Source organism: Scyliorhinus canicula, chromosome 8 (assembly GCF_902713615.1).
Source record: "Scyliorhinus canicula chromosome 8, sScyCan1.1, whole genome shotgun sequence".
Classification (NCBI taxonomy): domain Eukaryota; kingdom Metazoa; phylum Chordata; class Chondrichthyes; order Carcharhiniformes; family Scyliorhinidae; genus Scyliorhinus; species Scyliorhinus canicula.
Window position 1 is genome coordinate 63,288,176 of NC_052153.1, and position 13,925 is coordinate 63,302,100.

At 50.2% G+C, this 13,925-nt stretch overlaps 1 protein-coding gene across 2 annotated transcripts in view; it reads left to right on the forward strand.

Annotated features, from left to right (window-relative positions):
- The window catches only part of carm1l (coactivator-associated arginine methyltransferase 1, like), a 167,210-nt gene that overhangs the window by 33,593 nt on the left and 119,692 nt on the right, over positions 1 to 13,925 (forward strand). The gene's annotated exons all lie outside the window — the stretch shown is intronic.

Below are 13,925 nucleotides of genomic sequence, written 5' to 3' on the forward strand. Positions count from 1 at the left end.
CTCTGCATGATGGGGAAAGCGTCTACACAGCCACCCATCACATATAATGGTGTGCTGACTTGCTCACTGCTTGCCTTCAAGATACGGTGCGATATCCAGCAAATCTCCAATGCTATTTTGTAAATGCATGCTTCTGTTTCATTGAAGGCCTGCAATCTTCTCAAAGCTTTCAGGCAAGGGTGGGTGGAAAACTCTCCATCACTACTTTATAAATGTGCTGCCACTATACAATATTCTTGGTATTGTTTGACTAAATCTGCAAGTCTCCAGAGCTATATGAAACAGCAGATTTATTGGAACACATCTTACTGCTCTGGCTTGCATCTCCCACGAGGCTGTATGAGAGACCGACTCATGTGATGTTACATAATTTGCCATGATTATGTACACCATATGTGAAAAAAAAATACATGATTAGAAATAACCCATGAACAACCTTTGTCCATATAACACATTACACTACAAACATAGGTGTACATGGTCAAAAGTTTGCAGGCGTCGTTGCTCTCTCTGTACCAGATTTACAACCACTCTTGATTGCTTCAATTGTGTATACAAGAAACACTCTTGAATGTTGCCATAACAGAACTAATTTAGCTCCAAACACCTAGTCAGTCAAATATTCCACTTCCCATATGTTGAAGAGAGATTCTGGAATATGTTGAACACTTTCCATATCTTGGCAGTCACTTCTCAAAAGGCCACAATTGGACGAGATTCAAATCCAAATCGGCTGCACCAGTTCAGCCTTCTACAAACAGCAGCAAGTATTGGTGTTGTTGGGTAACTGTGACACAAAAGGAAATCCAGAACTTTATTCTTATCATTTTAAAAATAATGGATTTCCTGCAAACCCAAAAAGGTGACTGTGACAAGTCACCTGACCATTGGGTTGGCCTTTTGTCTGGGAACTTCCCCCAGGAGTTAGAAGAATAAAGGGTAGAATTCTCCCGACACGTCCGTGATGGCAATGTAAATCTCACTGGAGACAAACTTTTCAAAGGTTAGAAATCCGCCGGCGTAAGAACAGATTGCTGTTTTCCCAGTGGCGGGTCAGCCTTCCAGCTGGCTGGTGGCATGAACTCCATTTACATTCATTAGCACCTCATGAATGTTCATTAAAATATCTGGCTGCCGGAATGCTGTAAGGCCTTTCAAACTTGCATCACACCAATGGGAAATTACGTGGGCCTCAAACCCAATTATGGTGTGCACAAGGCAGCTCGCAAGAGACTGTGTGGTGAATGCAACATAAGAATGCAACATACAAAGCCTATCTGCCAGAGTGCTGCACTGCTCCTGATGCATTGTAAATCACTCTGCTGGAGCAGATAAGTTCCTGCCCTCCATCTCCATGCCGAGCTGGTCTTCAGGACAGCACCATACTGCTGGACCAATGGGCCTCTCTGTGTCACCGACTCAGATCAATACTGTGCCTGGGGTTTGGGAGTACAGGGGTCTCCTTCCCCCTGGTGCCAGAACCATTGTCTGGATAATGTGCGGGGTCTCATGCAGCAAAGGTCCGAAGTTTGAGATGAGTCCAGGTGGGAGGAGTGGGTCGCTTGATGAAGACTAACAGGGCAATGTGGCAGGAGGGCTGAGCAAGGAGGCGCAAAAAGGCAAGGACTCACGATGGCAGTCAGAGGGGCAAGGCGGTGGATGAAGAAGACAAACATCGGCAGGCAGAGCAAGGACCAAGGTGAGGGAAGCTGGACCCCGACAGGGCTGGATGAAATGCAGACGCACAAGGGGTAGCACATGTATTACAGGAAGGGGATGCACGTAGACTCCAGAATATGGGGTGGGTGCCTGTTATGTTGCACCTTGGGGGCGGGTCGCATGAACACTAAACAGGTTGGGGCTGCAGAAGTCCATGGAGGTCTCTTATTATCCATAGTTCTCTCTGGAAGGGAAAATTTGTCAATCCTCCAGCTTCAGTTCTGGGGCTGGCAGACAGGAGCCACAGAGTGCAAACATTCCTGCTCTGAAATAGAAAGGCGTCATAGATGAGGGCAGTCCAGGGGCAATGTGGACCTCACAGTCTCAGCTCAGAGATAGGAGACAGTGCAGAAGAGCAGCAAGGACCTGTCCTACAGTCAATGTCCCACGGCATGGTAAGCTCCGTACTGAGCTGCAGAGGGTATGATGATGGTCACAGGAGGGCATCTGCAGCCTGTAAATAGGGAACACATAATACAGGGATGGGGAGGTGGGTGAATATGAAGCTGGCATGGGAGGGGAACCCCTGTAAGTTACAGTGCACACTGCATCCAGAAGATGAGTCCGCATGTGGCATGGGCGCTTCTCAGATGACTGGCTCGGAGGGTCGGAATGTCCACCACAATAATAACAGGATCCAGTATTAGTGGAGGAGGCTGGAGGATAACAGGAGGCATCTTTTACCTGCATATTGTGAAGACCTGCACACTGAGATACTCCAGGTAAATTGGAGGCACTTGAACAGTGAGGGACGGAGGGTTGAACTCTGTCCTGGAATCTAAAGGTGCAGCGCAACCATTTTGACACTCCGATAAAATGGCGTCTTCCAAAATCAAAAGTAAGATCAGTTCTTACTAGAAGGGGTATGATATGGGGGGACTGCTGAACTGGGCTTCTTCTTGGGATACATAATCGTTGTTGGTGCTGCTATGGTGAACAGGGTCCAGGAAACAACAGCGAGTCGGAATTCTAATTTTGCACTTTTAAAGGGATAGGCACAACCCAATAGCCTCATGTCAATAGTCTTACAGCAAGCTCTGCTGTAGCTCCCTCAAACTAATTGAGGATCTCTGCAGTCCCTCTGTTAGGAATGTGGGAAGTTAACGAAATTAACAATGAATTTGAGATGAAAATAAAATAACAGACAAGTAACAAGACTAGCAGGCATCCAGAGGAATAATGAGATGCGATTTGCCCAGCAACAAATGTAGCAAGAGTCTAGAGATATTTGAGGTGGGAATGACCATATCGGAAACATTGTTTACCATCCATCGTTGGGACTATACAAATGATTTCTAAAGGCAAGGAATTTGAGAGAGGTAGACAGCAGAATCCACAGGGCTGGATATCAAAGAGATTGAACAATATAACTCCGAACACCCATTGGGGAAGGAGGCTAGTTCTCCATCCAACAGTCAAGCCAGTTTCATCTGTGATCCGAGCCGCAGAGATCTGTTCCATCTAACATTTCGAGCCATGCAGATTGCAAATATTCTCCTGTAAAAGGTGCAGTTTTGTGCCTTCGCCGAACCAGGAAGAGATGGTTTCCCAGGCTTGGTCACCTAAGTGGTATTGTGTGGTAACCATTAACTGGGATGATCTATAGCTTTACTAGAATTTGGTGTTGCTTGGGAAAAGGGATGTCTCGGTGATTTTGGGAAAAGTGGGTACATTTTGGGAGCAAGAGGTAACGGTGTGTTTAGTTATTCATATACTTAAGTGTCGTGGTGTATATTAGATTTTTCTCATGTTTTCTTCTTTTACTTTAATAAGTGTTCTTTATTAATTGTTGACTGGTTGCTCACTGGGTTGTACATAGTTTTCTCTCATTATTCTGAACAAAAATACACCACTAAGAACCATTATTTAAAGTTATCCTTTGGGGTTTTGAGACACTCCTTCGCATAATATCAGCAGGGTTCTTAACACCCTCCTCCTGGTCTGGCTCGCTCACGTTTATTGTGCATGAGTTAGGCCTTTATGGAGTCAAAGCAAAGATGTGATCAGAGGGGAAGAAGCAGAGGTTGGATGAAATGCATATCCCCCAGAAGGGACAGAGAATAGGGTGTGAGCAACAGCAGATTTTGGGATGGTGATGTTCTGAAAGCCTTGTTAAGAAAGTGAGTGTTGATGTGTCCCGTGCGACTGAATGTGTGAGATCCGTGAAGAGAGCACTTGTTTGAGTGCATGATGTTTGAGTGCATGATGCCATGCTGAGAGTTTGATAATGAAGGGAGCTGAGAGGACTTACCCTAGCAGAGGGGATGAGATCATTCACCTGCTTCCTGAACTGTGTGACGCTTTGTGGGCGAGTGCCAGCTAGGCTGACCTGGGCAGCAGCCTGCCTGGGGTGGTGGGGGGGGGGGGGGGGGGGGGGGGGCTAGTCTGCATCTTTGAATCATCCCTGGGTGGAGCACATGCCTGTGGGCCTGGACTCTTCGAATAAAGGCTTTGGTGGTGGAAGCAGATGCTTCATGAGGCTCCTTGCCTTAACTTCCAGCTTCCTGACATGCCAGACAGTTTCCTGAAGATAGGTTGCTGGAGAGAGTGATATGTGTCTACTGGGTTGGTGTAAATGTGGCATCAGGACCTTCAAACCCATCAGCTGATGGCAGTCGGTTGAATTAGATGCAAGCCCACCAGGTGACTTGGAGGGGAATTCACCTGTGCATAATTAATGAACTTCCAGAATCTGGTGTGGAATCCCATTAATCTGGTCAATGGTAAAGGCACCGCCAGAGCCGCCCACCTGGCCAATGGTAAAGGCACCGCCAGAGCCGCCCACTTGGCCAATGGTAAAGGCACCGCCAGAGCCGCCCACCTGGCCAATGGTAAAGGCACTGCCAGAGCCGCACTTCATCTCATTAAATGGAAAATTCTGCCAATAATAATTATTTTCCCAACCGGTGGTACCTCGCATCTCATTGTACAGACAGACCTTTTGTAATCACCAAAACCAGAGATTGCACATCAAAACTCATTGTTTGCTGAGCTGTTAGCAGACTCATGTCTTATCTGGAACTGTCTAGGTCCATTCAAAGGGAAACCAGAGTGATGTCATTTGTATCTGATAAGCTCATCTTGCTAACAGAGTTGGTGGATCTGACTGAACAGTGGCTTTCCAACACAGGACCCTCAATACGTACAGCAACCCTCTGAATAACTTAACAATCCTGAAAATTAAAGCCAATTCCAAGCACTGGATAAACATCCTTGATGGACGTCCCAGTGGACAAAGAAGGTCACATGACTCACGGCCATTTTGAAATCTCAACGCTTTGAGCACTGAGGAATCCTCACTGCTATTTAACATCAACTGGAAAGGACTCCAGCAGCACTGCTCGGCAAGCAGTCAGTTACCACAGCTCCGCAAAGCCTGCTTGAGTATAAAAATCTCCCATCAATGCCTTTCAAGCAGTCTAAGCACAAAAAGCCCATTGTGTTGCAGTATTATTTGTTTCAAAGGTTTTTGTATTGTTATCTCCAACCAGAAAAACTTTGGAACTGAACCCCGCCACAAAGGAAGCACACTCGGGGCTTTGACTTCTCAGAATCTGGAAATAATGTCAACTAATATCCGTTTCTGTGGTTCTTGTACAGTAAACGTGTGTATATGACGGAGTTCTGGATGCCCCTTCCCTGGCTTTTTGAATGTTAATAAACGAACCGTCTTGAGTTAATCATAACGAGTGTTTGCTGCGGATTATTAGCAAATTGGATTTGGAAACCGCACCACTGCATACTTTAAATATAATTCAAAACACCTTCTGCTACGGACAAGTGATGAGAGGAAATTACAGCTGATTGTCTATCTCTCTCATTTTTGTAACTGTGTATGGAGCAGTTATCGTCATCAAGCTCCTATATTGCAGCGAAACCTCCAGCTGTGTATCACTGACTCATAAGAGCACTAGAAAAATTAAATCAGCAATGCCTCCGCCACATCCTCAGTGTTCAGTGGGTGGACCATCGGACAAATGCTAGTATCTTTCTTGAAGCCAGGTCCACAAGAGTTCAGGCAATTGGAAAACCAAGTTAGTTGAACAGCACTCTGCCCCAATGGCTGAAAACCATGATCTACACCAGGTGGGATTCTCTAAACTCTCAATTGGCCTGGGGAGGACAAAGGAAATGTTTTGAAGGTACTCTGAATCTCTTGAAGAGTGGCAGCATTGACACTAATTTCTGGGAGGAGCTTGGTACCAAGTATCGAAAATTGTCTATCAAACAGCATTACACATTGAGTTTCAACTTCCTTTTGGAGAGGCAGAGTGACAGGCAGAGAACGAAAAAAAAAGAAGAAAATCCTGCACTCCAGATCCCATCACCTCATGGGATGTCCCCGCCACCTCCCCCGTGTCCAGAGATCTGTGGGTCAACAATCGGCCTGTTCAGTCACATGAAGACCCATGGCGGAATCTCACGACCCTGAGTAGATACTACCTTGAAATCAAGGACAGCCAAAACAATTGCTCCTTTTTGTGGTGGAGTGTGATATACTGGTTTTCTGTCTTGTCAGCATTGATTGGTAAGAGCTGAAGGGTATGAAAAATAGCAAGATAAATCATGTTATTTTAAAGAAATTAATTAAAAAAAATAAAATAATTTTCATTAAGATTTTTACAAAATATAAACAACACAACAATATTAACAGAACAACCGCGGTAAAAACCCAAGAACAACACCCACCCAACTTCAAAAGCAACTGCAAACAAAACAAAAAACAAAAAAACACCCAAACAACAAAAGGGAAAGAGATAACACCCGCCACATCCCACAAACCCATGTACACAGTTCTCCCTCCCACCGAACCAAACCCCCCCCCCACCCACCCCGGGTTGCTGCTGCTGCCGGCCTATTTCCCTACCGTTCCCCCAGGAAGTCCAGGAAAGGCTGCCACCGCCTAAAGAACCCCTGTACTGATCCCCTCAGGGCAAGTTTCACCTTCTCCAATTTAATGAACCCCGCCATATCATTGATCCAGGCCTCCACGCTTGGGGGCCTCGCATCCTTCCATTGGAGCAAGATCCTCCACCGGGCTACTAGGGACGCAAAGGCCAGAACACCGGCCTCTTTCGCCTCCTGCACTCCCGGCTCCATTGCAACCCCAAAAATTGCGAGTCCCCAGCCTGGCTTGACCCTGGATCCCACCATCCTCGACACCGTCCTTGCTACCCCCTTCCAAAAGTCCCCCAGCACTGGGCACGCCCAAAACATATGGCCGCGGTTCGCTGGGCTCCCCGAGCACCTAGCACACCTGTCTTCGCCCCCGAAAAACCTACTGATCCATGTCCCAGTCATGTGGGCCCTATGCAGCACCTTGAACTGTATAAGGCTAAGCCTCGCACAGGAAGAGGAGGAATTCACTCTCTCCAGGGCATCCGCCCAAGTCCCCTCCTCCATCTCCTCACCCAGCTCCTCTTCCCATTTCCCCTTCAGTTCTTCCAGCAAGGCCTCGTCTACCTCCTGCATTACCCGGCATGTGTCCGAAATCCTCCCTCCTCCAACCCACACCCCCGAGAGCACCCTGTCCCGCGCCCCACGTGGGGGCAGCAAGGGGAACCCCTCCCCCAGACAAACGCCCTCACCTGCATGTACCTAAACGTGTTCCCTGGGGGGAGCCCAAACGTCCCCTCTAACTCCCCCAAGCTCGCGAACCTCCCCTCTACAAACAGGTCCCTCAACCTCCTAACCCCTACCCTGTGCCAGCCCAGAAATCTGCCATCAATGCTCCCTGGGACAAACCCATGGTTCCCCCGTATCGGGGCCTCCATCGAGCCCCCCACTTCTCCCCTATGCCGTCTCCATTGCTGCCAAATTTTGAGGGTAGCCGCCACCACCGGGCTCGTGGTATACCTCGTTGGAGGGAGCGGCAACGGCGCCGTTACCAGCGCCTCCAGGCTCGTGCCCACACAGGACGCCACCTCCATCCTCTTCCATGCTGCCCCTTACTCGTCCATTACCCACTTACGCACCATCGCTGCGTTGGCAGCCCAATAGTACCCACAGAGGTTGGGCAACGCCAGCCCCCCCCCCCATCCCTGCCCCATTCCAGGAACACTCTTCTCACCTTCTGAGTCCCATGCACCCACACAAATCCCGTAATACTCCTGTTGACCCTCCTAATAAAGGCCTTCGGGATAAGGATGGGGAGGCACTGGAACAGGAACAAAAACCTCGAGAGCACCGTCATCTTAACGGACTGCACCCTGCCCGCCAGTGACAGCGGTAACATATCCCACCTCTTGAACTCCTCCTCCATCTGCTCCACCAACCTTGTGAGGTTGAGCTTGTGCAGGGCCCCCCAACTCCCAGCCACCTGGACTCCTAGGTACCTGAAGCTCTTCCCTGCCTGCTTCAGTGGGATCCTACCAATCCCCCCCTCCTGATCCCCCGGGTGCACCACGAACAACTCGCTCTTTCCCAGGTTCAACTTATACCCAGAGAAGCCCCCGAATTCACTAACAATCCTCTTCACCTCAGGCATCCTCCCCACCGGGTCTGCCACATACAGCAACAGGTTGTCCACATAAAGAGAACACTCGATGCTCCTCCCCACCACGCACCAGGCCTCTCCAGTTCTCTGACTCCCTCAACGCCATGGCCAGGGGCTCAATCGCCAACGCGAAGAGCAAGGGGGACAGGGGACACCCTGTCTCGTCCCCTGGTACAGCCGAAAGTACTCCGACCTCCTCCTATTCGTGGCTACACTCGCCATCGGGGCCTCATAGAGCAACCTCACCCAACGGATAAACCCCTCCCCAAACCTCTCCAACACCTCCCACAGATACTCCCACTCAACCCTATCAAAGGCCTTCTCCGCATCTAATGCCACCACTATCTCCGCCTCCCCTTCCACATCCGGCATCATAATAACGTTGAGGAGCCTTCATACGTTTGTATTCAACTGCCTTCCCTTCACAAACCCCGTCTGGTCCTCGTGAATGACGCTCGGCACGGAATCCTCTATTCTTGTGGCTAGGATCTTTGCCAGCAGCTTGGCGTCTACATTTAGCAGCGGGATCGGCCTATATGACCCACACTGCAGAGGATCCTTGTCCCGCTTCAGGATCAAGGAAATCAGCGCCCGTGACATAGTTGGGGGCAAAGCCCCCCTCCCCTCCCTTGCCTCGTTAAAGGTCCGGACCAACAGGGGGCCCAACAGGTCCACATACCTTTTATAGAATTCCGCCGGAAACCCATCCGGCCCCGGCGCCTTCCCCGACTGCATGCTCCCTATCCCTTTAACCACCTCCTCCAGCTCGATCGGCGCCCCCAGTCCTTCCACTTGCTCCTCCTCCACCCTCGGAAATCGCAGCTTCTCCAAGAAGCGCCCCATTCCACCCCCCTCCACCGGGGGTTCAGACCGGTACAGTTCCCCATAGAAGTCCCTGAAGACCCCATTAACATCTAACCCCCTCCGCACCACCTTCCCAGCTCTATCTGTCACTCCCCCAATCTCCCTGGCCGCGTCCCGCTTTCGGAGCTGGTGTGCCAGCATCCTGCTCGCCTTCTCTCCATATTCATACACCGCCCCCTGTGCTTTCCTCCACTGAGCTTCCACCTTTCTGATAGTCAATAGGTCGAACCTGGCCTGAAGGCTACGCCTCTCTCCCAGCAATCCCTCCTCTGGGGCCTCCGCATATCTCCTATCCACCGTCACCATCTCCCCTATCAGTATCTCCCTCTCCCTCTGCTCCCCCCTCTCCCTATGGGTTCGGATGGAAATCAACTCCCCTCTAGTCACTGCCTTCAATGCCTCCCAGACCGTCCCCACTCGAACCTCCCCATTGTCGTTGGCCTCGACGTACCTCTCGATACACCCCCGAACCCTCTCGGCCACCTCCTCATCTGCCAGCAGCCCACCTCCAAGCGCCAGAGCGGACGTTGGTCCCTCTCCTCCTGCAGCCCGAGGTCCACCCAGTGCAGGGCATGATCTGAAATGGCAATGGCAGAGTATTCAACATCCTCCAACCTCAAAACCAGCCCCCTGCTCAGGACAAAAAAAATCAATCCTCGAATAGACCTTATGCATGTGGGAGAAAAACGAGTACTCACTGGCCATTGGCCTCGCAAACCTCCAGGGATCCACCCCCTCCATCTGATCCATAAATCCCCTCAACACCTTAGCCGCCGCCGGCCTCCTACCTGTCCGGGACTTGGATCGATCCAATGGGGGATCCAGTACCGTGTTGACGCCCCCCCCCCCCCCCCCCCCCCCCCCAATGATCAGGCCCCTCACCTCCAGGTCCGGAATGCGGCCCTACATACGCCGCATAAACCCCGCATCGTCCCAATTTGGGGCGTAAACAGTCACCAACACCACCCGCTCCCCCTGCAGCTTACCATTCACCATCACATACCTCCCGCAACTGTCAGCCACCACATTTAACGCCTCAAACGTCACCTTCTTCCCCACCAGGATTGCCACCCCCCGACTCTTCTCATCCAGCCCCGAGTGAAATACTTGGCCCACCCATCCCTTCCTCAGCCGAACCTGGTCCGCCACTTTCAGGTGTGTCTCTTGGAGCATGGCCACATCCACCTTCAGCCCCTTCAAGTGCACAAACACCCGAGCCCGTTTGACCAGCCCGTTCAGCCCCCTCACATTCCAGGTGATCAGCCGGATCAGAGGGTTCCCTGCCCCCCTCCCCTGCCGATTAGCCATAACCCATCCCTTGCCCGCCATCGGCCAGCGTCCCCCGCTCTGCCAGTTCCCCATGGCGGCAACTCCCCCCCCCCCCTCCAGCACCCCCTGCATCCTCCAGCTCCTTCCTGACCGTTGCAGCAGCAACCCGGAACACCCCCCCCCCCCTCCCCCCAGGCTAGGACCCCTCCTAGCCGTGCCCCTCCCTCCATAGCACTCTCATAGCCAGCTAACTTCTGCTGACCCCGGTGACTCTCGCCCTACCTCCGACTCCTCCCCACGTGGGACAACCCCTCCTCCTTCGTGCCCATCAGCAAGTCCTCCTCCTACCCCCCCCCCCCCCCCCCTTGCGCGGGAAAAGAAAACAGACAGCAACCGCCCACCCTTCTCAGCCCCGACTCCGCCCTCACCATCTCACAGCATGGGAAACCCGAGAAAAGCCCGCACTTTCGCCCTGCCCAGCCCCGCCTCCTCTAGGGCAACTCCCATTGTCAGTCCCCCCCCACCAGCTCCCCAAACTCCCCGTTTACCCCCCTGCCCGAACCCGTCCACCAGACCCATACAAAAAACCCATACAAAAAAGACATAACGACATCACCCCACCCACCCTAAGGCCAACCCATTAAACAGAGCAAACACAAGTACATTATTATACAACATCCCCCATCTTAGACCCTCAGTTTGAGTCCAGTTTCTCGGCCTGCACAAAGGCCCACGCCTCCTCCGGGGACTCAAAATAATGGTGCCGATCCTTATAGGTGACCCACAGACGCGCCGACTGCAACATGCCAAACTTCACGCTCCGTCTGTGGAGCACCACCTTCGTCCGGTTGAACCCGGCCCTCCGCTTCGCCACTTCCGCACTCCAGTCCTGGAAGATCCGCACCTCCGTTTTCTCCCTCTTGCTGCTTCGCTCCTTCTTGGCCCACCGGAGCACGTACTCACGATCCACGAACCGGTGAAACCGCACCAACACAGCCCGCGGCGGCTCGTTCGGCTTGGGCCTCCTAGCCAGAATTCTGTGGGCTCCCTCTAACTCCAGGGGCCCCTGGAAGGACCCAGCCCCCATCAGCGAGTTCAACATAACAACCACATAGGCCGCCATGTCGACCCCTCCAGCCCCTCCGTGAGGACCAGGATCCGCAAATTCTTCTGCCTTGACCAGTTGTCCAGCTCCTCGAACCGCTCCTGCCACCTTTTATGGAGCGCCTCATGCATCTCCACCTTCCCCGCGACGGCCACGGCCACATCCTCCCTTTCGGAGACCTGCTTCTGCAGCTCCCGGATCACAACCCCCTGGGCTGTCTGGGCCTCCATCAGCTCTCTGGTGGTAACCTTCAACGACTCCAGCAGCTCCACCTTAAGCTCCTGGAAGCAGCGCAGCAGAGTCTCCTGCTGCTCCTGCGCCCACTGCCTCCACTCCTCCGAGCCTCCGCCGGCCGCCATTTTGTTTTTCTTCCCCCGCTTTTCCAGGGGTGCTTTTCCTTTTTTTCTTCTTACCCCACTCCTGGTCCAGACCATAGGACCGTAGGGATCGACTCCAGTCCTCTTCTCACGTCGGGATTTGCCGACGAAGTTCCGTTGGGGGCCCTGGAAAGATCCCCAAAGTCCATTTTTAGCGGGAGCTGTCGAACGTGTGGCTTAGCTCCGCATTGCCGCAACCGGAAGTCTCCTTTAAAAAAATTAATTAGTGGCATATGGCCCACATAGAGTTGATGTAGTCAGCACAAAATAAAATGGATGTCCAAATCTTTGATGCATCTCTATCTATGGTAACATTGCATTTTCAGCACTGTTGTAAGGAAATTCAGGCACAGGCGTCAGTACATCCCTTTATACATTTAACACCTAAGTTATAAAATAAAGTAGTTTTATTGAGAAGAATTCCAAAAAGTACTACCGATTTGTAGGTGAAAGCCCTGAAAATCCATTACCTGGGAATAATTGTGAGAGATTTCCCTAACTCACTGTAATTTTCTTTTTATTAAATATTCTATTCCTTTCTCAGAGTTACAAAGCCAATGGATAAAATGAACAGGGCAAGCCCTTAATTCATCTTGCTTGCTCCAAAAGCCAATTCAAATTGATTCCAATTCATAGTCGCCCTCAATGTTAAGTAATGTGTTAAGAGACATTCCAATTAGTTGTCTCATTTATGTTAAGTATCCAATAATTGACACTGATATGTAAAGGGGCTTCAGTTGTTAAGGATGTGTTAATGGCAGTTGAAAATGGGACTTTAGCTGATAAAAAGCTTGTTGTATTTAAACTGCAGAGGCAATATGCGCATCTGTCTCCTCGGAGGCTGAAACATTTATTAAATGAAATGAAAATGAAATGAAATGAAAATCGCTTATTGTCACGAGTAGACTTCAACGAAGTTACTGTGAAAAGCCCCTAGTCGCCACATTCCGGCGCCTGTCCGGGGAGGCTGGTACGGGAATCGAACCGTGCTACTGGCCTGCTTGGTCTGCTTTAAAAGCCAGCGATTTAGCTGAGTGAGCTAAACCAGGGGTAAGGAATGAAGACTATACTAAACTGATAGAACAGGTTAGTGATCGCTGTGAAGTTTGTAGGAAGTACAAAAGGACACCAGCACAACCGATATTAACCCTACCTTTGGCCAGGGATTTTAACGACATTGTGGCCATGGACCTTAAGATCTGGGATAAAGCCAATAATATATTTATTTAGCATTTTATAGATTTAGCAACCAGATTTAGTCAATCAACGATTTTCGTGGAGAAAGGGATAGGGACAGGAATGGGCCCACTGGCAAAATTCCTTACAGAAAATGGAGAATTTTCTAATGCTTTGGCTTGGCGGTACATGCTAAGAATTCATTGCAGATGGTTGGGGGCTATAGTCCCTATCAATTGGTGTTTGGTAGTAATCCTAAAATTCCGTCCACTTTGAATGACCAGCTTCCAGCTTGGGAAGGGACTACAATTAGCTCTGCCTTTGCTGAGAATTTAAATGCATTACATAGCAGTAGAAAAGCCTTTTTGGAAGCAGAAGTCTCTGAAAGAATTCGCAGAGCTTTAAGGCATAATGTACGGCCATCAAATATAGTTTATCAGCAAGGAGACATAGTATATTATAAGAGAGACAATTTTAATGAATGGAAAAGCCCAGGGAAGATCACAGGCATAGATGGCAAAACAATTATTTTGCAACATGGCAATCAAACTGTGAGGGTACATTCATCAAGGATAATGGGTACAGATTACAAATTTTCAAATGATGAGGAACCAGGATCATCTGGTACCAACGTATTACAGAACTATGAGGACCAGTTAATTGATATAGGCAGGGTTTCTGTCGAGGAACACAACAATTCTGATGAATTCGAACAGGCCCTTTTTCGAAAGGACAACTGCCAAAAGTTGGTACAAAAGAGACATAGTTGCTTGAAGGGTCTAGTCAATGGAAGGATGCAGCTGTTATTAGTAGAGCAGGGTAGGCCACTGGAAAGTATAAACATTGGTTGAATGTACAGCATTCAGGGGAGGGAGTCAAGACAATGGGAACAATGGTAAATGTTGCCCTCTTGTGTGGG